Below are 27,976 nucleotides of genomic sequence, written 5' to 3' on the forward strand. Positions count from 1 at the left end.
GGCCCATGCTTGAGCCTCTCTGGTGACGAAACGTGCGTCAATGCCCTTGGGCCGGGGCCTCATCCTTCCTCGAATCCAGAATGATTCGGGTGTGGCAATGACCTTAAGGATAGCATCCCAATCAAACGCATATTCGCACCGGGCCGACAAAATCTCCCGATAGGCATCAACCCTGTCCGCTAACGGTCCGGTCTTAAGCACATTTTGAATGGCCTCCTCCGTGACGGGAACTTGCCTTCGGCGCACCAATATCGATGTGAGGGAAGGGGAATGGTAATTGGTGTAAAATTCAGACACCCATGACAAGTTTGCCTCCTGTGGCTTTCGCAATAGGAATTCTCATTGCCGCCGTACGATGCGGGGCAAAATGAGCGGTATGACATGAGCTGGAGGGGCCAGAAGGGGCTCCGCATGATAGTTCCTTGGCTTGATCAAGGGATAGACAAGCTCACAAGAGTGGTTGGGGAACTTGTTCGGGTCCCTCGCCGGATTGTCTTTTTCCGAAATATCAATGTTAGCAACGCTCCTGGGCTTGGTGAGGAGGGCCTTAGCTTGCGGGCCTTGGTGTGCTTTGCCAGTAGACCATGGTGGTGCTTTCTTGGGTGCCTTTCCATTGTCTCTTTTGAGCACCATCCTAGAAAAGAAGGAAAGGTGGTGAAATTAAGCCTAAAGAGGCGCCAAGAAAGAGTAATCATGCAAGTGATAAAGCACAAGAGAATAAGTGGCTTAGATACATGACAGCTATAATATGTAACTAAGATGATAATGAAGATCATAGCTAGTCACTAGCATGTGATACATGAGCGGTATAGGCATGCGAACACGAAGCATGAGAAGTGCACACTCATAACAATAACAACAAGAAGTAAGTAAAATATGGGATGAGCTTGTAGAAATGAAACAAGAAATGTAGTAAGGTCAATGTATACAGGAACAAACAAGTGAATGAGAAGGAACACCAAAATAGAGAGCACTTAGTCAAAATGAGTCCAAGAAGTCATATGGTTCTTTCATCAAACACGTGGTGTGCAACCCTTTATGACAAAAACTTAGAGAAGAGTGATAAGGTAGCATCCCATAAAGCATCAACAATCATCATATCACACCACTAAATACAAAAGAAAGCAAGTAAATCAAACAAACTCATCAATGCAAGAGTAAGCTCCACTTAGAACACCCATGAGAAAATGAAAAGAAATAAAGAAATAAAATCCAATAAACAAGGAGAACATGAATGCAACTACAAAAAAAAAGTAAGAGCATTTAGTTAGGGAAATAGAAAAAGAGAAAGGGGAACTAAAAACAAAAAAAAATTAGAAAGGAGGGGTACCTTGAAGGGGGAGAAGGAGATAGGGTATGGAGGTGAGAGAAAGGTTAGTGAAGAAGAGGAGAGGGAAAGGAGGCGTGGGACCGCCGGAGGTGGTGGTTGCCACCGGAGGTGGCGTAGAAGAAGAGGTAGGGATGATAGAGGAGGGTAGAGGTGAAGAAGAGGGGTGGTGGTAAGAAGAAGGAAAGAAAATGGAGGGAGAAAGGCACACGTTCATTCAATTGGTTCGTGAACCGACGCGCGCGTGCCATGCATGCGTGCGCGCGCATGGGCAAAATTAGTAACGACGCGAACGTGCACGGTGCGCGTGTGTGTGAAGTAGCGAAATGTGAGTGTGCGCGCGAGCGCTAGGTGCGCATGCGCGTGCATACGTGTTGTGCCCTCAGCACAGGTTGGGCACAACTCTGGCCCAACTCTCGGGAAAAAGTATCAGAAAGTAAAATTTGTTGAGCGACGCGGACTCGCACGGGGCGTTGACGCATCGATTGGCATTATGGCAAGGTACGCGTGTGCGCCTGGTGCGCCTACGCGTGAGTTGAGCTGGGCCAGTAGCATGAAATTGGCCCAACCAGGGCACAACTCTCTGGACGATGGCCCAGGGTCGCAAAACGCAGTAGTGACGCGTACGCGGCTAGTGCGCGCACGCGTGTTTTTGCGTGAATTGACATGGACGCGTATGCGTCTCGTGCGCGCACGCGTGATGTTGGTTATGCCCAGGGCCCAAAGCTGGCCCAGAATTTGCACAACTCTCTGGTAAATGGCCCAGGGGTTGCGAAAGCCTAGGGACGCATACGCGCACAGTGCGCGCATGCGTGCCCCCTCCCCCTTTTTTTCTTGAATGAATAAAAAAAAGCCTAATTATCATGTATTCGCTGGCCAAACAAGCCAAAGAAGTCAAAAATACCTAAAATCAATGCAAAATCTAAAGAGAAGTATGCCTCTACCACACAATCAAGTCATTCATGGAAAAATCAATGCAAGTCTTTATGAACAAGTTATCCAAGGTAGGCACAAGCAATGCTAATCAAGCAAAAGATTAGCTAAGCAATTACAAAACAATGAAGAATTCAAAAAAAAAGACGGTATACAAAGGAGGGAAAGGATAGGTCTCACCATGGTGGGGTGTCTCCCACTTGGCACTTTTGTTTAATGTCCTTAAGTTGGACTTTCACTTGTTCATTGCTCTTTGCTCAGAAGTGCATCTTCCAAAAGGAATACCTCAACCTCTTTGTTGCTCTTCATTTGCTCACCATGATACAACTTGAGACGGTGCCTATTGACCTTGAAGATATCCGACCTTGAGGGATGGCACAAATGGTAAACCCCATAGGGTTCCGCCTTCACTACTTGATATGGGCCTTCCCATTTTGACCTTAGTTTACCGGGCAACAATCTCAATCTAGAATTGTAAAGAAGGACTAGATCACCGGCTTTAAATTCTTTGCCTCTTATGTTCCTATCATGCACGGCTTTTATTTTTTCCTTGTAAAGTCTAGAGTTCTCATAAGCTTCAAGCCTCAAACATTCCAACTCCGCTAATTGTAGCTTCCTCTCCATTCCGGCTCCACCCAAACTCGGGTTACACTCCTTGATGGCCCAATACGCCTTGTGCTCTATTTCCACCGGCAAATGGCAAGCTTTGTCATACACCAACCGAAAGGGACTCATGCCAATTGGCATTTTGTATGCCGTTCGGTAGGCCCATAATGCGTCGGTGAGCTTGGCACTCCAATCTTTCCTATTGGGTTTCACAATCCTTTCCAAGATGCATTTAATCTCCCGATTGGAAACCTCGGCTTGGCCATTTGTTTGTGGATGGTAGGCCGTGGCTACTTTATGCATGATGCTATACTTCTTCATGAGTCCTTCCATTCTTCTGTTGCAAAAGTGTGAACCTTGGTCGCTCACGATTGCTCGTGGCGACTCAAATCTACAAATGATATTATTTCTCACAAAAAAAGGACCATGTTAGCATCATCCGTCCGGGTGGGTATCGCTTCCACCCATTTGGACACATAATCAACGGCGAGTAGAATGTAGAGAAAACCATTAGAATTTAGGAATGGCCCCATGAAGTCAATTCCCCACACGTCAAAAATCTCACAAAATAGCATGGTTCGTTGGGGAATTTCATCCTTCTTAGAGATATGACCAAATCTAATGCATTGAGAACAAGATTTACAAAAATGAGAAGAGTCCTTGAAAAGAGTTGGCCACCAAAAGCCACAATCTAGGATTTTCCTTGCCGTTCTTTGAGGTCCAAAATGGCCTCCTCCTTCGGAAGAGTGGCAAGCTTCCAAGATTGAGTGGAATTCGGTTTGTGGAATGCACCTCCGAATTACTTGATCTGCCCCACATCTCCAAAGGTATGGGTCATCCCACACATAGTATTTGGATTCACTTTTTAGCTTATCCGTTTGGTGTTTGGAGAGATTAGGAGGAAAGGAGCGAGATACTAAGTAATTGGCGATTGGTGCATACCAAGGAATGGTTTCCGAGATTGCATGCAAGCCCTCAAAGGGAAAAGAATCATTGATAGGAGTAGTATCGCCTTTTGTGTGTTCAAGGTGACTTAGATGGTCCGCCACTAGGTTTTGCATACCACTCCTATCCCTGATTTCCAAGTCAAACTCTTGCAACAATAAAACCCATCAAATCAATCTCGGTTTGGATTCCTTCTTAGCCAACAAATACTTTAATGCCGCATGATCTGAGTACACTACCACCCTTAAACCAAGAAGATATGCTCGGAACTTGTCCAAGGCAAAAACAATGGCCAAAAGTTCTTTTTCGGTAGTGGTGTAGTTGGATTGGGCTCCATCCAATGTTTTTGATGCATAGGCTATGACATATGGATTCTTACCCTCGCGTTGTGCTAACGTGGCTCTCACGGCAAAATTTGAAGCATCACACATTATTTCAAATGGCCTACTCCAATCCGGCCCTCGTACAATGGGAGCTTGGGTCAATGCTACCTTGAGCTTGTCGAAAGCCTCCATGCATTCCTAGCTTAAGTCAAACTCAATATCCTTTTGTAGAAACCTTGAGAGAGGCAATGCTACCTTGCTAAAATCCTTGATGAATCTCCGATAAAATCCTGCATGTCAAAGAAAAGAGCGGATCTCCCTCTCGGAAGAGGGGTAAGGCAAACTAGATATAACATTAATTTTAGCCGGATCTATGGAGATACCATCTTTGGAAACAATATGTCCTAAAACAATGCCTTGTTTGACCATGAAATGACATTTCTCAAAATTTAAGACAAGGTTGGTTTTAGTACATCTTTCCAAAACTTTTTCAAGACTATCCAAGCAATGATCAAAAGAATCGCCATATACCGTGAAGTCATCCATGAATACCTCCATGCATTGCTCTAGAAAATCTGCAAAGATGCTCATCATGCACCTTTAGAAAGTTGCCGGTGCATTGCATAAGCCGAATGGCATATGCTTATAGGCATAAGTTCTAAAAGGGCAAGTAAATGTTGTTTTTTCTTGGTCCTCTAGAGCAATGTGTATTTGGAAGTATCCCGAATAGCCATCTAGGAAGCAATAATGAGACTTACCGGATAATCGATCGAGAATTTGATCGATAAACGGAAGTGGAAAGTGATCTTTTCTAGTGGCCGCATTCAACCTTCGGTAGTCTATGCATACTCGCCAAAAGTTTTGCACCCGTGTTGCTATGAGCTCCCCGCTTAATTGTGGTTACCCCGGACTTCTTAGGTACAACTTGAACGGGACTTACCCATTCATTATCCGAAATAGGGTAGATGATGTCCGCCTCAAGTAACCTTGTTACCTCTTTCTTGACAACCTCCAAAATAGTAGGATTCAATCGTCTTTGAGGTTGTCTCACGGGTCTAGCTCCCTCTTCCAAAAAGATACGGTGCTCACACACTTGGGGACTTATCCCCACTAGATCCGCCAAACTCCACCCTATTGCCCTTTTGTTCTTCCTCAAAATGCGTAGCAACTTCTCTTCTCGTTGAGGATTGAGTTTCCTTGCTATAATCACCGGAAATTTGTGAGCTTCATCAAGGTATGAATACTTTAAGTGGGGTGGTAATGGCTTCAATTCTAGCTTTTGCTCTTGGCTTACCGCTTGAACTTCTTCACTTGGATCTTCACTATTTTCTTCAATCATATTTTTCTCTTCTAGCTTTGCACAATGCACTTCCGCCACAATGTTGTCAATTAAATCACATCGAAATACGGAATGGTTCTCCGATGGGTGCCTCATTGCTTCTTCTAGACTAAAACTTACAACTCTCCCATCTATCTCGAATGAGTAAGTTCCCGAATGGGCATCCAACTTGAATCTAGAGGTCCTCAAAAATGGCCTCCCAAGTAGGATAGATGATGCCCTCTCGGATTCGCTTGGTGGCATCTCAATGATATGGAAATCAATCGGGAATATCAAACCCTTTATGTCGACCAACACATCTTCCGCAATACCCGACACGGTTATTATGCTCTTGTCCACCAAGACAAACCTAGCTGCCGACCGCTTCAACGGTGGGAGCTTCAATAGATGATAAATGAAAATAGGCATAATACTAACGCATGAACCAAGGTCGCACATACAATCAATGAATTGGACTCCATCAATGACACAAGAAACTAGTCAAGGACCCGGATCAACACAATTTTCCGGAATGGATCCCATCAAAGCCGAAATGGAACTACCCAATGGAATCGTTTCCAACTCATGAATTCTATCTTTGTTCATACACAAGTCCTTAAGAAATTTCGCATATTTAGGCACTTGGTGTATAGTATCAAAGAGGAGGATAGTTACCTCCACTTTTTTGAACATCTTTACCATTGTTGGGTCAAGCTCCACACGTTTCTTAGCCTTTCTTGCCAATGTAGGAAATGGGATTGGTTGAGCCACTTCCTCTAAAATTTGCTCCTTTCTAGGGACTTCACTCCTTGGTTGTGGTTCTTCATCTTCAACTATTACATGTGACTCCTCCTCCTCTTCAATTTCCTCTATCTCAACTCCATCTTCTTCTTGAGCAACTTTCATCGGGTTAGGTGCCATTGAATCTCTTTCCTTCAATTGTGTTTCGGACCTCAAGGTTACGGCGTTGATGCCACTTTTGGGATTGGGCAAAGGTTGAGAGGGTATGTCACTAGAAGTTGAGGCTTGAGGAGTGGGAATAGAAGGTGGCTCCATGCGAGCAATGAGAGCTTGGAGAGTAGAAGTGAGGCCATTAAGACTTGAGTTGAGGGTGTTTTGGAGTTCCTTTTGTCCTTGGAGTATGGATCGGAGTGTGTCATCTTGATTTGGAAATGTGGAAGGGTAGGTAATTTGTGGTGCTTGGGGTTGATTGGGTAGAAGTGGTTGTCTATGAGGTGGTATGTAGGTTTGATAGTTCCTTCCTTGATTTGGTTGTTGGTTTGGAGTGTTTTGTGAATAACAATTTTGTGAAATGTTGTTGTTCCATCTTTGGTTGCCTCCATTGTCCCTTCCTCCTTGTTGATAATTGTCCCGCCAACTTTGGTTGGAGCTATCCCTCCATCCTTGATTGGAATTGTTACTCCCTTGGCTATAGTTGCCTCCTTGTTGGGGGTACCCTTGGTTATAATTGCTCCCTTGGTTGTGGTATCCTTGATTGGAACGTTCATAGTAGGGGCGATCATAAAAGTTGTGGGTAGCCGCTAGAGTGTTATCTTCTTGGAGACTTGGACATTCGTCCGTGTAGTGGGAGTAGCATGAGCAAATGCCACACACTCTTTGAGGGACCAATTATTGACATTGTTGGTTTTGAGGAGAAGGTTGTTGTTGAGATGGAGGTGGTTGTTGATTCACTTGGAGTTGCTTTAGAAGGCTTGTCATTTCATACAAAGTCTTGGTAAGGGTAGCAGTCTCACCACCAGAAGAAACTTCATTTACGGTCTTTGGACGGTTGACTCTTCGTCTACCATGCTGAGTAGACTCGGCCAAGTCGGTAATGAGTTGTCATGCCTCCTCCGCCGTCCGATACTTTGACAAAGAACCGTTACTTGAAGCATCCAATAAATTCTTATCTTGCTCCCTCATGCCTTGGCATACATAGCTAAGCAAGACTTGAGTGTCAATCATATGGTTTGGACATGAATCAAGAAGTTTGCAAAATCGTTCCCAATATTCATACAAAGTTTCCATCTCGCCTTGTACAATACATGAGATCTCCTTCCTTAGCTTGTCCGTCATTTCCACGGGCATAAACTTATCAAGGAATTCTCTCCTAAGTAAATTCCAATCGGACACAACATCACTAGGCAAGGTATAGAACCACTCCTTGGCTCTTCCCTCAAGAGAGAAGGGAAAGGCAAACAACCATATAGCCACTTTATCGGATCCTTCCCGCCTAGTAGTCGAGCATACACCATGAAAGTCCTTGAGGTGTCTAATTGGATCTTGTGTGGTAAGTCCATGGAATTTTGGTAAGAGATTGATGAGAGCGGTCTTGAGTTCAAAGTTTGCATTCAAGTTGGGATGAAGCACATGTAGAGGTTGGAGAACAAAATCCGGTGCACCCGCTTCCTTAAGAGTAACTCTTCTTGGAGCGGCCATGTTGTCAAAACCTAGATCAAAAAAAAATATTAGTAGTATCAACAGAAGAGTAATTGGTGCCTTCGTTGGATGACGATGATATGGTTGGTAAATTGGTAAGAACCTTTTCACCTTCCTCAAAGACCAACCTCCTCCAAGCTTGCCTAATATGAAGCAAGGTTCTTTCAATTTCCGAATCAAAGGGTGCTAAGCTCGGATTTGGTAGTGAACACGTCATACAATGAAGGAGATAAGAAACTCATGACATCAATCGGCATCTAAACAAAGACTAATCTTAACTAACAATCAAACAAGCAAACAATCAATTAAGAGGGAAATGCAAGTATTCACATATCAATATATTCACACTAACCAATAGAATGGCACACATAAGCAAATTTCCTGGCAACGGCGCCATTTTGATGAACGTAAATATTTTTATGCCGATTAGAAACTAGTGATAAATCCAATCGTGAGTATAGTCTAACCAACATACTAATACCGCATCAAACAATTCTAAAATCTATGACCGAGAGTATTGATCCCGGGTCGTTCTCCCTAGGAATTGCTTTAGAATGTGCATCATTGATTAGGAAAGCTTTTATGGTTTTGAGAGTTGGTGCAAGAATTCAAACTAGCAAGCAATCAACAATTAATGGAAATAAAAGCCTTGGCCAAGGGTAAGCATTGGAAGTTCCATCATTATGGTTTCCTTTAATTATGATAAGAGTTGATTATTGCTTCACTTAGTTAACCCCCCCTAACAATGGAGGAAAGCCAAGTGAGAGTAACTAACTTGAGTCACAAGTCCTAGTCTCACCCTAGGGAAGTCTAGCTTTAGTGCACTCCAAGCCAATTAGCAATTCTCAATTCATAATCTACAATTGATATCCACTATTCAAGTGTCTCCAATAACTCAACCCCTAAGCCAAGTGAGAGAAATCTACTCCATAGCTAAGGTTACCATTATCACAAACAATTGGTAGGAAATTATAGAAAACATGAGGCAATTGAGAGAAGAGAATCGAATTAAAGCTATCTATTCCAAACAATCATCAATAATCACACAATTGAATGAAACCTCAATTCATTAATCCACATTCAAAGTAACAAAGTGAACCAAATCTAGATCTAAGAAATTGAACCAAAAGAACATCAATTAAGAGTAGAAGAAGAGTAGATCTACACTTGTAGCAAAACAAAAAGTCAATTAGCAATGGATCTCAACAAGAATTCAAAGGAAACTTGCAATGGAGGATGAAAACCTAGAGAGAAGTTGGAGTTTCTCTCTCTAAAAACAAAATGTAACTAACTTCCTAAAAATATCTAGAATTATGACTCCTTTCTAACACCCATAAGCCTTGGTCTTCTTAAGCTTTTCCCTCCAAAATCTGCTCCAAAACAGGGCCTGGAAACCCCTTGAAATCACTGGGTACGTGTTTCATTTAAAAAAATCATGTACGCATATCGATGCGTACGCGCACTGCACGCTTACGCGTCCTTGGGCTCTTTTGCGATCTACGCGTAGGCGTACGGTGCGCGCGAGCGTCATAAGGGATATGGCCCAGCCATATAAGTGCGCCAGCTCCTCGCTCGGCTCCACTGCGCTGGCTCTGGATGAGCGCATCCACGCGTACGCACATGGTGCGCATGCGCGCGCATGTGTAAACTTCAATTCCTTGATTTGTTTCATGCTCCTTCCATTCATGCATGCTTCCTCCATTCCCTTTGGCTATTTTTGCCCTATACTTCTGAAATCACTTAATCAAACAGATCAAGGCATCTAATGGTAAATAGAGGAGAATTACAATATCTTAAATTTTGATGCAAAAGAAGCATATTCTCATCTATGAGGTAAAATGGGAAAGAGACACGAAATCATGCAGTTTTATATGAATAAGTGTGGAAGATCATTGATAAAACCCTTAGATTCTATGCATGATAAACCCTAAAAACGGGGTTTATCAGGGTGTATATGTCAATTCGGGGTATGGGACAATACACTGTGTATAGATATTTATGCTTAAACAAGTATGGCACAATCTTTGGACAAACCGGTTAATACGTACGATGGGAAGGAAACCGGATAGCTAAAGGCATCTAATTTATTAGCCATTTTGGCTTTGTCCCATCTCCCAACAAATTCCTTTTGACGGTGTACTGGTGTAGGAAATAAAGCATTACGCTCATTGCATATGTAGCTCACAGTCCCATGCCTGTACTATATAATCAATTAAAATAATGAGGTAGTGGGGAAGGCATGGTCAGATTTAGCGCCGTATTGGAAGCCTGTCGATAGTTTTGGATAGATTTGACCGCAATCCTCCCAGAATAAGTGATTGCAAAAGGAAATTTTATAGTATAGTGTCACTCAGAACTTTCACTTTTGGATACAGAACAGACCTTAAAATGAGCCCGCATACGAACGTACCATACGGGTGAAAGATTTGTCACGAGTTTGACGATTACAACGAATACCCGTGACTCCACCCACAATACCCGACTACCCTAAACATAGACGCATCACACTCCGTAAATGGAGCACACAACCGTCGGCATTTGCAACGATCTTTGCAATTAATTAAACCCACCTACCCTTCTAAACCACCATTATTCGAAACACAAAAAAAAACAATGGGCGACGGAGAAGCACACTCGAGCTCCGACGGTGACATGCACAACAGGTTAGACAAGTTTCATTTATGACCTTTAGAATACAACAAAATGCAGTACGTTGCATATGCATGGTAGACGAATATTCGCATTAACAACCACATACGGGGTACATGCAGGGACGTATGCGAAGAGGTCCACGACGCAGATACAGATGAGCAGTCGCAGCCCCCACAGGCATCTGAGGTAAATCTTCTGCTCAGGTGTACTTCACACATTCTTTCAACAAATAACTGATTCGATTTTGGACATTTCTTTAATATGTAGTTCCTCGGTGGACCCAAAGCTGCCTCCGAAACCTCAGATGAAGCTCCACAGCTGGATGATGGTAATGCGGTCAAAGGTGCTCAGATCCAGCTGGATGAGGACTGGTCGTTTCTGAATATCGGTCTCATCGTCAAGGACTTGATGAGGGGCCTCGTGGAAAAGGTCCAAGTTAGGATTTACTCCTTGGCCATGTATGTAACGTGTCTTGTTGGTGTCCCTTATCCTAAACGGGTTTAGCTTACACTCTGAGAGAGGGATCTCGAGAAGGAAACCGACAACGCAACTGCTGCAATCCCCGAAAAAACCGTTGTGTTGTTGGACTCCGACGGGGAGACGGATGAACAGTCAACCCCGCAGTCCATGAAAGTTGCATCTGGAATTACAAGTGGAACACCGGTTGCCCTAGATTCGGCTGAGAAGAGTACTCCACCTTTGTCAGGAACCGACAGCATCATGCGAAAGTTGTTCCGCACACCACCATCGGCCACAAGGAATGCCAAGCAGCCACGTTCCGGTGAGGGAACGAATAGATCTGTGCGAACTGGCTCCAGCAGGGAAAAGTCTACCCATTCAACGAGTAAGAAGGTAAATAATCGGTTAGTTAGTTTAACCCCAAATGTGACTACCGACTGACGTTAGACAAACCTGTGCCGTAGATGAGGTTCAAGATCACTCCTGCCATGGACTTCAACAACCGACAGTCGGCGTTATTCGCATACATGTTCGACGAGAATCTTGATCCATGGTAAAATTCGAGCTTCTGTGTGTTTAAACCCGCTTATCGCGGTTATTTTAACGCCTTAACACTTTCATCCTATTGTAGTGAGGAACTTGTTCGTATTGGAGTCAAGTCGGCGAACAGAGTTGATTTACATAGCTTACTACCGGAAAATGACGTTGATGACAAGGTATGGCACCTGTTTACGCTTGTTTTGACGAGGAAAAACACATATAAGGTATCGCAAGACATAATTAGATTTTTTTTTGCTGTTCTTCGTTACCAAATCATCCATATTGTTGCCATGACAATGACTGGTGCTGAGATCCTTGCCACGTCCCCCTCGTACTGGTGCCTTCCGCCGTCTGTCTCGGTAACTTAACTCTCTCTGCTGTTGGTATTCGAAATGAATCATTGCGCCATTAACGCTCGTTGACAGTCGTTGGCGCTCGGATATATATATAACACAACTTATTTTATTCGTCAACGTTATCTTTGTAGGATGATATTTTGAACGGGGAGATGACAGAGCTAATGCTCAATCGTTACATGTAGAAATGGATGAGGCCATCCAGATTTCTTGAACTTGTCTGTTGATGGAGAACTATTTGTTAATCGAAACCTAAACCACGAACAAGTGTCTTCAGTGGATTAACTATATGGTGCACGAAATTGTGATCACATTAATGTAGTACTCTTTGTTATTGTATGGAATCATTATTATGGCTCTTTACTATGTGTGGACACAACTCCGTTCAACTAACCAGCAAGTGTACTGGGTCGTCCAAGTAATAAACCTTACGTGAGTAAGGGTCGATCCCACAGAGATTGTTGGCTTGAAGCAAGCTATGGTCACCTTGTAAATCTCAGTCAGGCAGATATAAAGTGATAATGGTGTTTTCGAATATTATATAGTAAGATAGGGATAGAGGTACTTATGTAAATCATTGGTAGGAATTTCAGATAAGCGAATGGAGATGCTTTTCGTTCCTCTGAACCTCTGCTTTCTTGCTATCTTCATCCAATCAGTCTTACTCCTTTCCATGGCTGGCTTTATGCAAGGGCATCACCGTTGTCAGTGGCTACATCCCCTCCTCTCAGTGAATAATATGCTCACGCACCCTGTCACGGCACGGCTATTCATCTGTCGGTTCCCGATCATGCTGGAATAGGATTCACCCTCCTTTTGCGTCTGTCACTAACGCCCAGCACTCGCGAGTTTGAAGCTCGTCACAGTTATTCAATCATTGAATCCTACTCAGAATACCACAGACAAGGTTTAGACCTTCCGGATTCTCTTGAATGCCGCCATCATTCTAGCTTATGCCACGAAGATTCCTGTTAGGAGATCTAAGAGATATTCATTCTAGCTTAATTCATGTAGAACAGAAGTGTTTGTCAAGCACGCGTTCATAGGGGAGATGGTGATAAGCGTCACACATAATCATCACCTTCATCACATTCTTGGGTGCGAATGGATATCTTAGAAGCGAAATAAGAAGAATTGAATAGAAAACAGTAGTACTTTGCATTAATCTTTGAGGAATAGCAGAGCTCCACACCTTAATCTATGGAGTGTAGAAACTCTACCGTATGAGAATACATAAGTGAAGGTCCAGGCATGGCCGAGATGGCCAGCCCCCTAAAACGTGATCACAGGATCATAAGGTAATCCAAAGATGCCTAATACAATAGTAAGAGGTCCTATTTATAATAAACTAGCTACTAGGGTTTACATGAGTAAGTAATTGATGTACAAATCCACTTCCGGGGCCCACTTGGTGTGTGCTTAGGCTTGGGCTTGAGTGTTACACGTGTAGAGGTCCTTTCTGGAGTTGAACGCCAGCTTTTGTGCCAGTTTGGGCGTTCAACTCTGGTTTTGGCTCCTTTTCTGGCGCTGGACGCCAGATTTGGGTAGAAAGCTGGCGTTGAACGCCGGTTTACGTCGTCAATTCTTGGCCAAAGTATAGACTATTATATATTGCTGGAAAGCCCTGGATGTCTACTTTCCAACGCAATTGGAAGCGCGCCATTTCGAGTTCTGTAGCTCCAGAAAATCCACTTTAAGTGCAGGGAGGTCAGAATCCAACAGCATCAGCAGTCCTTTTTCAACCTCTGAATCTAATTTCTGCTCAAGTCCCTCAATTTCAGCCAGAAAATACCTGAAATCACAGAAAAACACACAAACTCATAGTAAAGTCCAGAAATGTGAATTTAACATAAAAACTAATGAAAACATCCCTAAAAGTAACTAGATCCTACTAAAAACATACTAAAAACAATGTCAAAAAGCGTATAAATTATCCGCTCATCACAACACCAAACTTAAATTGTTGCTTGTCCCCAAGCAACTTAAAATCAAATAGGATAAAAAGAAGAGAATATACTATAAATTCCAAACTATCAATGAAGCAGAGCTTCAATCATATGAGCGGGACTTATAGCTTTTTGCCTCTTGAATAGTTTTGGCATCTCACTTTATCCATTGAGGTTCAGAATGATTGGCATCTATAGGAACTTCAGATTTCGAATAGTGTTATTGACTCTCCTAGTTCAGTATGATGATTCTTGAACACAGCTTCTTTATGAGTCTTGGTCGTGGCCCTAAGCACTTTGTTTTCCAGTATTACTACCGGATACATAAATGCCACAGACACATAATTGGGTGAACCTTTTCAGATTGTGACTCAGCTTTGCTAAAGTCCCCAATTAGAGGTGTCCAGGGTTCTTAAGCACACTCTTCTTTTGCTTTGGACCTTGACTTTAACCGCTCAGTCTCAAGTTTTCACTTGACACCTACACGCCACAAGCACATGGTTAGGGACAGCTTGGTTTAGCCGCTTAGACCAGGATTTTATTCCTTTAGGCCCTCCTATCCACTGATGCTCAAAGCCTTGGGATCCTTTTTATTTGCCCTTGCCTTTTGGTTTTAAGGGTTATTGGCTTTTTCTGCTTGCTTTTTCTTTTTCTTTCTATATTATTTTTTTTTCGCCTTTTTTTTTTCTGCAAGCTTTGTTTTTTTGCTGCTTTTTCTTGCTTCAAGAATCATTTTTATGATTTTTCAGATTATCGAATAACATGTCTCCTAGTCATCATTCTTTCAAGAGCCAACATATTTAACATTCTTAAACAACAACTTCAAAAGACATATGCACTGTTCAAGCATACATTCAGAAAACAAGAAGCATTGTCACCACATCAATTAAACTAAGTTCAAGGATAAATTCGAAACTCATGTACTTTTTGTTCTTTTGAATTAAAACATTTTTCATTTAAGAGAGGTGATGGATTCATAGGACATTCATATCTTTAAGACAAGGTTACTACTACTAATGATCATGTAATGAAGGCACAAACATAGATAAGCACATATCATAGAAAACGAAAAACAGAGAAAATAAGAACAAGGAATGAATCCACCTTAGTGATGTCCTTGAGCTCTTCTATGTCTCTTCCTTGTCTTTGTTGCTCCTCCCTCATTGCTTTTTGATCTTCTCTTATTTCATGAAGGATGATGGAGTGCTCTTGATGTTCCACCCTTAGTTGCTTCCAATAATTGTGTGGAAGAAAATGTATCCCCTGAGGTATCTCAGGGATCTCTTGATTTGCAGTCAAATGTTCTACCACTGAGCTATAGACCCTTGATGGAAGCTTTTGTCTTCCCTTTCCTCTTTCAAGAGGTTTCTCTGGCCTTAGGTGCCATCAATGGTTATGGAAAAAAACAAAAAAAGCTATGCTTTTACCACACCAAACTTAGAATGTTGCTCGCCCTCGAGCAAAAGAAGAAAGAATAGAAGAAGAAGAGGGTATGGAGGAGATGGATGGCTGTGTGTATTCGGCCATATGGGTGGGATTGGGTGGGGAAGAGATGTTGAATTTTTGAAGGTAAGTGGGTGTATGGGTGTGAGTGGTAGATGGAAGACAGAAGGGATGATCATGAATGGAAAGAGAGATGATGAGGTAGGTGGGGATCCTGTGGGGTTCACAGATCCTGAGATGATCCTGTGGGGTCCACAGATCCTGAGGTGTCAAGGCATTTACATCCCTGCACCAATTTAGGCATGTAAAATGCCCTTGCACACAACTCTGGGCGTTCAGCGCCAGGTTGGTGCCCATTTTGGGCGTTCAACGCCCCTTTGCTGCCATTTCTGGCGTTGAACGCCAGAACCATGCTTGTTCTGGGCGTTCAGCGCCAGGATGCTCCCATTCTGGGCGTTCAGCGCCAGAACTATGCTCTGTTCTGGCGTTTGAACGCCAGACAGATGCTCCTCCAGGGTGTGATTTTTCTTCTGCTGTTTTTGATTCCGTTTTCAATTTTTATATTTATTTTGTGACTCCACATGATCATGAACCTAAGAAAACATGAAAAACAATAAAAATAAGAGTTAGATAAACATTGGGTTGCCTCCCAACAAGCGCTTCTTTAATGTCAATAGCTTGACAGTGGGCTCTCATGGAGCCTCACAGATGTGCAGAGCTTTGTTGAGACTCTCCAACACCAAACTTAGAGTTTGGATATGGGAGTTCAACACCAAACTTAGAGTTTGGTTGTGGCCTCCCAACACCAAACTTAGAGTTTGACTGTGGGGGCTCTGGTTGACTCTGCTTGGAGAGAAGCTTTTTCTGCTTCCTCTCCATGGTTGCAGAGGGAGATCCTTGAGTTTTGAATACAAGGGAGTTCTCATTCCATTGAAGGAATATTTCACCTCTGTCAACATCAATCACAGCTCTTGCTGTGGCCAGGAAAGGTCTTCCTGGGATGATGGATTCATCCTCTTCCTTTCCAGTATCCAGGACTATGAAATCAGCAGGGATGTAAAGGCCTTCAACCTTTACTAACACGTCCTCTACTTGTCCATAAGCCTGTTTTCTTGAGCTGTCTGCCATCTCTAGTGAGATTTTAGCAGCTTGCACCCCATAGATTCCCAGTTTCTCTATTACAGAGAGGGGCATGAGGTTTATCCCTGAACCAAGGTCACACAGAGCTTTAAAGATCATGGTGCCTATGGTGCAGGGTATTATGAACTTTCCAGGATCCTGTCTCTTCTGAGGCAATGTCAGTTGATCCAGATCACTTAGTTCATTGATGAACAAGGGAGGTTCAACTTCCTAAGTATCAATGCCAAACAATTTGGCATTCAGCTTCATGATTGCACCAAGAAACTTGGCAATTTGCTCTTCAGTAACATCCTCATTCTCTTCAGAAGAGGAATACTCATCAGAGCTCATGAAGGGCATAAGGAGGTTCAATGGAATCTCTATGGTCTCTAGATGAGCCTCAGAGTCCTTTGGTTCCTCAGAGGGAAGCTCCTTATTGACCACTGGATGTCCCAGGAGGTCTTCCTCCTTGGGATTCACGTCCTCTCCTCTCCTCACAGGTTCGGCCATGGCGCTTATGTCAATGGCCTTGCACTCTCCTTTTGGGTTCTCTTCTGTATTGCTTGGGAGAGTACTAGGAGGGATTTCAGTGATCCTTTTACTCAGCTGGCCCACTTGTGCTTCCAAATTTCTAATGGAAGACCTTGTTTCATTCATGAAACTTACAGTGGCCTTAGATAGATCAGAGACTAGATTTGCTAAATTAGAAGCATTTTGTTCAGAGTTCTCTGTCTGTTGCTGAGTTGATGATGGAAAAGGTTTGCTATTGCTAAACCTGTTTCTTCCACCATTATTAAAGCCTTGTTGGGGCTTTTGATCCTTCCATGAGAAATTTGGATGATTTCTCCATGTTGAGTTATAGGTGTTTCCATAAGGTTCACCTAAGTAATTTACCTCTGCTATTGCAGGGTTCTCAGGATCATAGGCTTCTTCTTCAGAAGATGCCTCTTGAGTACTGTTGGATGCAGCTTGCATTCCATGCAGACTCTGAGAGATCATATTGACTTGCTGAGTCAATATTTTGTTCTGAGCCAATATGGCATTCAGAGTATCAACTTCAAGAACTCCCTTCTTCATAGGCGTCCCATTACTCACAAGATTCCTTTCAGAAGTGTACATGAACTGGTTATTAGCAACCATGTCAATGAGTTCTTGAGCATCTGCAGGCGTTTTCTTTAGGTGAATGGATCCACCTGCAGAGGTGTCCAGTGACATCTTTGATAGCTCAGATAAACCATCATAGAATATATCCAGGATGGTCCATTCTGAAAGCATGTCAGAAGGACACTTTTTGGTCAACTGTTTGTATCTTTCCCAAGCTTCATAGAGGGATTCACCTTCTTTCTGTCTGAAGGTTTGAACATCAGCTCTAAGCTTGCTCAGCTTTTGAGGAGGAAAGTACTTGGCTAAGAAAGCCGTGACCAGCTTATCCCAAGAGTTCAGGCTGTCTTTGGGTTGAGAATCCAACCATAATCTAGCTCTGTCTCTTACAGCAAAGGGAAAAAGCATGAGCCTGTAGACTTCAGGATCTATTCCATTAGTCTTAACAGTATCACATATCTGCAAGAATTCAGTTAAGAACTGAAAAGGATCTTCAGATGGAAGTCCATGAAACTTGCAGTTCTGCTGCATCAGAGAAACTAATTGAGGTTTCAGCTCAAAGTTGTTTGCTCCAATGGCAGGAATGGAGATGCTTCTTCCATGTAAATTGGAATTAGGTGCAGTGAAGTCACCAAGCATCTTCCTTACATTATTATTATTTTCGGCTGCCATCTCCTCTTCCTGTTCGAAAATTTCTGAAAGATTATCTCTGGATTGTTGTATTTTAGCTTCTCTTAATTTTTTCTTCAGAGTCCTTTCAGGTTCTGGATCTGCTTCCACAAGAATGTTCTTATCCTTGCTCCTGCTCATATGACAAAGAAGAAGGCACAGAAAAATAATAATAATAATAGAGATCCTTTATACCACAGTATAGGGATCCCTTTGTGAGTGGAAGAGAAGGGGGAGACAAAGAATGTGATGTAAAGGAAGAAATGCAACTGTACGAATGGAAGAGATGTGAGATGAGATGTTAGGATATGAATGAATAAATAGAATAGGATGAAAGAGAGAGAGGGAATTTTCGAAAATTATTTTTGAAAAGGAGTTAGTGATTTTTGAAAATTGGCTTTTGAAAATGTGTTAGTAATTTTCGAAAATTAAGATTTAAAAATTAAAATAATTAATAAATTAAAAAGAAATTTTGAAAAAGGGGAGAGATATTTTCGAAAAATGAGAGAGAGAGAGAGTTAGTTAGGTGGTTTTGAAAAAGTTAAGAAACAAACAAAAAGTTAGTTAGTTAGTTGAAACAAATTTTGAAAAGATAAGAAGTTAGGAAGTTAGAAAAGATATTTTGAAAAGATATTTTTGAACAAGATAAGATAAGAAGATATTTTTGAAAAGATATGATTGAAATTAGTTTTGAAAAAGATTTGATTTTTAAAATCACAATTAGCGACTTGATTCATAAGAAATCACAAGGTATGATTCTAGAACTTAAAGTTTGAATCTTTCTTAACAAGCAAGTAACAAACTTCAAATTTTTGAATCAAAACATTAATTGTTTATGTTATTTTCGAAAATTTGATTAAAAATAAGAAAAATATTTTTGAAAAATATTTTTTGGAATTTTCGAAAATAACTAAGAATTTTGAAAAAGATTTGATTTTTGAAAAAGATTTTGAAAAAGATAAGATTTTCAAATTGAAAATTTGATTTGACTCATGAGAAACAATTTGATTTTAAAAATTTTTGAAAAAGTCAACTCAATTTTCGAATTTGATGAGAGAAAAAGGGAAAGATATTTTTTTAATTTTTGAAATTTTTATGAAAAACATGAAAAATATGCAATGCATGAAATTTTTAGATCAAAACAATGAATGCATGCAAGAATGCTATGAATGTCAAGATGAACACCAAGAACAATATGAATGTCAAGATGAACATCAAGAACACATTTTTGAAAAATTTTTAATGCAAAGAAAACATGCAAGACACCAAACTTAGAATTCTTTAATGCTTACGCACTAAGAATTCAAGAATGCATATGAAAAACATGAAAAGACACAAAACAAAAAATCATCAAGATCAAACAAGAAGACTTACCAAGAACAACTTGAAGATCATGAAGAACACTATGAATGCATGATATTTTCGAAAAATGCAAGATGCATATGCAAGTGACACCAAACTTATAATGTGACTCAAGACTCAAACAAGAAACAGAAAATATTTTTTATTTTTATGATTTTCTAATTTTTTTGGATTTTTATTTTATATTTTTCGAAAATTATACGAAAAAGAAAAATAAGGATTCCAAAATTTTTAATATGAATTCCAGGAATCTTGCCATGTTAGTCTAAAGCTTCAGTCCAGGAATTAGACATGGCTCACTAGCCAGCCAAGCTTTCAAAGAAAGCTCCAGTCCAAAACACTAGACATGGCCAATGGCCAGCCAAGCTTCAGCAGGTGATCATGGATCAGCAGCAGGTAGATGAGCAACAACTAAATTGCTCTTGATAACAAATTGCAAGCCTCAGTCCAAATGAATTTAGACATGGCTTTACAGCCAGCCAGGCTTCACATGCTTCATGAAACACTAGAATTCATTCTTAAAAATTCTGAATAAAATTTTTGAAAACATTTTTATTTTTTTCGAAAACAGATGAGAAAATTTTAGAAATATTTTTGAAAAATTTTTGGAAAGAAAATAAAATAAAAAGAAAATTACCTAATCTGAGCAACAAGATGAACCGTCAGTTGTCCAAACTCGAACAATCCCTGGCAACGGCGCCAAAAACTTGGTGCACGAAATTGTGATCACATTAATGTAGTACTCTTTGTTATTGTATGGAATCATTATTATGGCTCTTTACTATGTGTGGACACAACTCCGTTCAACTAACCAGCAAGTGTACTGGGTCGTCCAAGTAATAAACCTTACGTGAGTAAGGGTCGATCCCACAGAGATTGTTGGCTTGAAGCAAGCTATGGTCACCTTGTAAATCTCAGTCAGGCAGATATAAAGTGATAATGGTGTTTTCGAATATTATATAGTAAGATAGGGATAGAGGTACTTATGTAAATCATTGGTAGGAATTTCAGATAAGCGAATGGAGATGCTTTTCGTTCCTCTGAACCTCTGCTTTCTTGCTATCTTCATCCAATCAGTCTTACTCCTTTCCATGGCTGGCTTTATGCAAGGGCATCACCGTTGTCAGTGGCTACATCCCCTCCTCTCAGTGAATAATATGCTCACGCACCCTGTCACGGCACGGCTATTCATCTGTCGGTTCCCGATCATGCTGGAATAGGATTCACCCTCCTTTTGCGTCTGTCACTAACGCCCAGCACTCGCGAGTTTGAAGCTCGTCACAGTTATTCAATCATTGAATCCTACTCAGAATACCACAGACAAGGTTTAGACCTTCTGGATTCTCTTGAATGCCGCCATCATTCTAGCTTATGCCACGAAGATTCCTGTTAGGAGATCTAAGAGATATTCATTCTAGCTTAATTCATGTAGAACAGAAGTGTTTGTCAAGCACGCGTTCATAGGGGAGATGGTGATGAGCGTCACACATAATCATCACCTTCATCACATTCTTGGGTGCGAATGGATATCTTAGAAGCGAAATAAGAAGAATTGAATAGAAAACAGTAGTACTTTGCATTAATCTTTGAGGAATAGCAGAGCTCCACACCTTAATCTATGGAGTGTAGAAACTCTACCGTATGAGAATACATAAGTGAAGGTCCAGGCATGGCCGAGATGGCCAGCCCCCTAAAACGTGATCACAGGATCATAAGGTAATCCAAAGATGCCTAATACAATAGTAAGAGGTCCTATTTATAATAAACTAGCTACTAGGGTTTACATGAGTAAGTAATTGATGTACAAATCCACTTCTGGGGCCCACTTGGTGTGTGCTTAGGCTTGGGCTTGAGTGTTACACGTGTAGAGGTCCTTTCTGGAGTTGAACGCCAGCTTTTGTGCCAGTTTGGGCGTTCAACTCTGGTTTTGGCTCCTTTTCTGGCGCTGGACGCCAGATTTGGGTAGAAAGCTGGCGTTGAACGCCGGTTTACATCGTCAATTCTTGGCCAAAGTATGGACTATTATATATTGCTGGAAATCCCTGGATGTCTACTTTCCAACGCAATTGGAAGCGCGCCATTTCGAGTTCTGTAGCTCCAGAAAATCCACTTTAAGTGCAGGGAGGTCAGAATCCAACAGCATCAGCAGTCCTTTTTCAACCTCTGAATCTGATTTCTGCTCAAGTCCCTCAATTTCAGCCAGAAAATACCTGAAATCACAGAAAAACACACAAACTCATAGTAAAGTCCAGAAATGTGAATTTAACATAAAAACTAATGAAAACATCCCTAAAAGTAACTAGATCCTACTAAAAACATACTAAAAACAATGTCAAAAAGCGTATAAATTATCCGCTCATCACTATACGTGTTTATTTTGTGCAGATTTATGTCCCCATGCTGGACGCGTTGGGCCACTGGTTTTTTATGCTCGTGTCTTTCAAAGACCGGGTAATTTATAACCTTGATTCATTGTCGAACCAGTTCGAGACGCCTCACCGGGAAGACCGGATCCGGAAAATGGTTACCAGACAATTTTGATTGTAGTCTTTACTTTAATTTGGCATAGCATGCAACACGACGTGCATAAAATCATTTTGACTTAAGTTTCGCGGTTCATGTAGGCAAGGGTCTTATACGACATCACACAGACAGTTTACAAGAAGCACTTGATGAACATACCAAGCAACTTCGGAAATTTCCCGATAAGGAGCCCCATAGGGATACCAAATTGTGGACAGAGGTACGTTATTACCCAGTAAAACATGCATGTATGATAGCTAAGCGTTTCACGGGTTATCCATAATACGTACTGACGGTTACTGTCTATTCGTTTGATCAACATTCAGCATGAACTCTGGGATATAGGTCATTGGGTGGCTCAACATAGGAGACAACTTCAACCCAATCATGGACGGGATTGTAAGTCCGCTCAAATAAAAAAAGTACATTACAGCTATTATATTATACGGGCACATTAAACCTGAGTGTTTACCGTTTTGCAGTTACGGGAGAACGAGATTAGGGCAACAACTGCGGTGAACCTGACCAGCACACCATTCAACAAACTCAGGGAGCGTATGTTGAGCAAGGCAGAGTTATGGAGGAAGAAATCAAAAAAGAACACCTAAGTCAACTGCCTGGTACAGCATATGATACATGGTTCAACCAGCCATGGCGCTAATGCCCCCATGCCCAAGTTAGTATTAGGTTACTTCTTTCTTAGTTTTTTATTTGGGTACACTGCGAGCATGTGTGGCGATTCAAGTTTGTCTTACTCGCAGATTAGAACTTTGTGTTTACGGCCTTTCCCTTCATGTTTCATCTTTCGTGCATGGATGCCTGTTGCAATTTCCAGGACTGATTTTCATTAATTATATATATATATACATATGAATGCGATGATGATTAGTTAAAATATATTTTATTTTGATTTTATTTTAACCCTCATAGCCATCGACTAAATACCCACCAGCGAGTAACAACAAATCTAATAAATGCCCTCAATTAATAATGTTATTTATTATATTTACAATACAAGTGCATAGAAGCCTTTTTTTTTTTTTTTTGAAAAAACGAAAATGGATTTCGCCAAGGATAAGATGTGACGGTTTAGTTCGAGGGAAGTATATTCCAATGGGCAACCCTAAACCATAAATATACTAGCATGCGTATTCTCAACACCATTGAATAACACCGTGTTAAGCATATACACTGCCAGGCCCTCGTCCAACGGAAAGTTACAATGGAGCATTTGTCTACCGCCCTCGAACTACCCCACGACGTTTGGTTAGCCATAGCCATTAAAGTCGCGACAAATTCCATTGAGGACCTGTGCAGCTTCTGTATGACGTGTTGCGTTGCGCGCGATGTAGGCGACGAGGAAACTGTGCTCAGGATGGTTGCCATACCACCCCCGTATGAGATGAATTGGTGGTGGATACGGGACCCAGTAGGGCGAAGATTTTTCGAGAGGTGCTTTGAGATTGGTCACCCAGAGCTTCTGTTTCGAGAGGCGCTACGGGAGCTCTACATACGACGAAACCACGCCATCGGATGGGAAATGCTGCAGAATGCAGCAAGCAATGGGTTTGACGCTGCCCAGTACGCACTTTCAATGGAGTTGCTCATCCGAAGGGAGGACAGCGAGGCCAAAAAAAAAGGTTTGGAACTATTTCGCATGCTCGAATCGGGTGGCTTACTCCCAGCATGTTTCTCGAATTGCTTCGCGGTCCTCGCAATTTCTTGGCCGAATGAAGTCCAAATGCCGGAAAAGGGAGACGATCATACGGTCTGTGACTCGACCAGATGCTTGACTCGAGGCCATATGGGTCTTCTGTATGACTACCGCCGAAGGGCGGCAGAGCGGGGCTCCGTCCACGGTGTTAGAGGCGCGGACCATATTCCGTGCATTTGGTGTCGCGCCGACTACGAGGTGGAACGATACGTAGATATACCGAGGATTTAGGGTTGTCAGGCATATTGTGGTTGGCTGATCAACACACAGTTTAGAGCATGGGGTTTAAGTACACTATGAAAATATCACTGTTAACTTTAGATTAGATATCTAATTTTGATTCGAACAAACATATTTCGATAGCTAATAAATTCTAATTGTTACCGCGTAGTTGATGAGCGGATAATTTATACGCTTTTTGGCATTGTTTTTACTTAGTTTTTAGTATGATTTAGTTGGTTTTTAGTATATTTTTATTAGTTTTTAATTAAAAATCATATTTCTGGACTTTACTATGAGTTTGTGTGTTTTTCTGTGATTTCAGGTATTTTCTGGCTGAAATTGAGGGAGCTGAGCAAAAATCTAATTCAGGCTAAAAAATGACTGCTGATGCTGTTGGATTCTGACCTCCCTGCACTCAAAGTAGATTTTCTGGAGCTACAGAACTCTAAATGGCGCGCTCTCAATTGCATTGAAAAGTGGACATCCAGGGCTTTCCAGCAATAAATAATAGTCCATACTTTGCTCAAGGATAGATGACGTAAACTGGCGTTCAACGCCAGTTCCATGTTGCAGTCTGGCGTCCAGCGCCAGAGACAAGTTACAAGTTGGAGTTCAACGCCAGAAACAGGTTACAACCTGGCGTTGAACGCCCAAAACAGCCCAGGCACGTGAGAAGCTTAAGTCTCAGCCCCAGCACACACCAAGTGGGCCCCAGAAGTGGATTTCTGCGCTATCTATCATAGTTTACTCATTTTCTGTAAACCTAGGCTACTAGTTTAGTATTTAAACAACTTTTAGAGATTTATTTTGTACCTCATGACATTTTTAGATCTGAACTTTGTACTCTTTGACGGCATGAGTCTCTAAACTCCATTTTTGGGGGTGAGGAGCTCTGCAGCGTCTTGATGAATTAATGCAGTTATCTCTGTTTTCCATTCAAATACGCTTGTTCCTATCTAAGATGTTCATTCGTGCTTCACTATGAAGAAGGTGATGATCCGTGACACTCATCACCTTCCTCAATCCATGAACATGTGCCTGACAACCACCTCCGTTCTACATCAGATTGAATGAGTATCTCTTAGATTTCTTAATCAGAATCTTCGTGGTATAAGCTAGAATTGATGGCGGCATTCATGAGGATCCGGAAAGTCTAAACCTTGTCTGTGGTATTCCGAGTAGGATTCAAGGATTGAATGGCTGTGACGAGCTTCAAACTCGCGATTGTTGGGCGTAGTAACAGACGCAAAAGAATCAAGGGATTCTATTCCGACATGATCGAGAACCAACAGATGATTAGCCGTGCTGTGACAGAGCATTTGGACCATTTTCACTGAGAGGACGGGAAGTAGCCATTGACAATGGTGACACCTTACATACAGCTTGCCATGGAAGGAGCCTTGCGTGTGTGAAGAGGAGTACAAGAGAAAAACTGAAATAAAGAAGACAAAGCATCTCCAAAACCCAACATATTCTCCATCATTGCACAATAAGTATTTATATTTATGCCCTTTGACTCTTTACAATTGAAGTTGAAAAACACTGTTGTTAGCATCCTGACTAAGAATAATAAGATGACCATAGCTTGCTTCAAACCAACAATCTCCGTGGGATTCGACCCTTACTCACGTAAGGTATTACTTGGACGACCCAGTGCACTTGCTGGTTAGTGGTACTAGTTGTGAAAAGTGTGATTCAAAATTCGTGCACCAGTAGTAAAGATCAAATTTAATTATAAATATGAATAACGTTCTAATGTTTTAGGTTTAAATTAATTTTTATTTAATTAATATTTTTCAACATGATTTATTCTATTGTAATTTATTTATATTTAAATATATGAATTATGACTTATTTTGTAGTTTTTTTTTTCTATTGAAGAAAAAAATTTATTCAAATTTATTAATATAAATATTAATCTAAAAATATATTGATTTCTTTAAACTTACACCGTATAATTTGAACCTAAGATTTAATTTAACTTAATATAACTGACGGTGAATCTTGTTGCTTAGATTAGGAAAAATTTTTCTTTTTCGTTTAGAGTCTTCTAATATTATTTTTGGTTAAAATTTTAGAATCCTTATTTTTTTTTCTTTCAAAAAAAAATTTTTTTTTCGAAAATTATATTTTTATAATTGAATTTTTTTTCTTGTTTGATCTTTAGTTTTTCTTGTTTTTCTTGTGCCTTTTCAAAACATTAGTTTTCAAAAAAATAATTTTTTCATTCTTAGTTATTTAAAAATACTTCTTCAAAACAAGTGTTACATTTATAACTCAGTTGGCTAGAGCGTTAGTCTGTGTTCTTGGCAATTGGGTCAGAATCTTTTATATTCTTTTCAAAATTTTCTTTTTCAAAAATAATTTTTCTATCAAATCTTGTGCCAAACTTTAAGTTTGGTGTTTTCTTGTTGATTTTTCTTTGTTTTTCGAAAATTTTATTTTGGTTTTCTAAAAATTTTAAGTTTGGTGTTCTTTCTTCATGTTCTTGTGTTCTTGTGAGTCTTCAAAGTTTTCTTGAGTTTTCCTTATGTCTTGATCTTAAAATTTTTAAGTTTGGTGTTCCTTGGTGTTTTCCCTCCAAAATTTTTGAAAACAAGGAGCATTAGATCTAAAAATTTTAAATCTTGTGCTATCTTATTATTTTTCTCTTTCCTCTTTAAATTCAAAAATATCTTTTCTCTCTATTTTAAAACAAATTTTCGAAATTTATTTTTAAAATTCAGATTTTTTTATTTTTATTTATTTATTTCAAAATTTAAAACTTTTTAAAAAAAATCATATCTTTTTCAAAACTTCCTAACCACTTTCTCTCTCCTCATTTTTTCGAAAATCTTCACCCATTTTTATTTATTTTATTTTAATTTATTTTATTTTTGAAATAAATGAATAATTAAATAAATAAAAATATTTCTTCTCTATTTCACATCATCTCCCTTTCTCCATCATGGATCTAAGTGGAAATGAACAGTCCAGAAGGACTCTAAGGTCATATGCTAACCCCTCTACTGCTTCATATGGGAGTAGTATCAGTATACCCTCCATTGGAGTCAGTAGCTTTGAGTTGAATCCTCAGCTCATTATCATGGTGCAGCAAAGTTGCCAGTATTTTGGTCTTTCACAGGAAGAACCTACAGAATTTCTGGCACATTTTTTACAAATTGTTGACACAGTACATGATAAGGAAGTAGATCAGGATGTCTACAGATTATTACTATTTCCATTTGCTGTAAAAGACCAAGCCAAGAGGTGGTTAAATAACCAACCTAAGGCTAGCATAAAGACATGGAAACAGCTGACAAAGAAATTCCTGAATCAATACTTTCCTCCAAAATGGATGACACAGCTAAGGCTGGACATCCAAGGCTTTAAACAAGGAGATAATGAACCTCTTTATGATGCCTGTGAGAGATACAGAGAGATGCTAAGAAAATGCCCCTCTGAGATGTTTTCAGAGTGGGTTCAGCTAGACATCTTCTATTATGAGCTTACAGAAAGAGCTCAGATTTCTCTAGACCACTCAGCTGGTGGATCTATCCACATGAGGAAGACAATTGAAGAAGCTCAAGAGCTCATTGATACAGTTGCCAAAAATCAGCATCTGTACTTAAGCAGCGAACCTTCCATGAAAGAAGAGGCTAAAGCAGTGACTACTGAACTCAGTCCTGCTGAACAAGCTACTGAATTCAATCAGCAATTAGATTTTCTAACAAAACAGTTAGCCAAATTCAAGGAGAGACTACAAGAGACAAAGATGGCTAATATAAATATGGAAGAACAATTAAAGCAAACAAAGCAGCAGCTGTCAAAACAAATAACAGAAGAATGCCAAGCAGTTCAATTAAGAAGTGGGAAAACATTAAATACCCCACCTCAAGGCAGCAGGAAGCCAAGGAATGAGCAAACTACCCAAATTCCATCTGAGGACAGTAAGAGCCCAGGGAAAAATAATTATGGCACTAAAACGCCAGAAATTGGG

General features: G+C 40.7%; 1 non-coding gene across 1 annotated transcript; it reads left to right on the plus strand.

The window, feature by feature from the left end:
• The first annotated feature begins 17,675 nt into the window (after nucleotides 1-17,675).
• Nucleotides 17,676-17,783, plus strand: LOC112787365 (small nucleolar RNA R71). The gene has a single exon (XR_003194783.1). It is a non-coding gene; the product is annotated as a small nucleolar RNA R71 (small nucleolar RNA).
• The last annotated feature ends 10,193 nt before the right edge of the window (nucleotides 17,784-27,976 follow it).

The sequence above is a fragment of the Arachis hypogaea genome, chromosome 20, assembly GCF_003086295.3.
Source record: "Arachis hypogaea cultivar Tifrunner chromosome 20, arahy.Tifrunner.gnm2.J5K5, whole genome shotgun sequence".
NCBI lineage: Eukaryota > Viridiplantae > Streptophyta > Magnoliopsida > Fabales > Fabaceae > Arachis > Arachis hypogaea.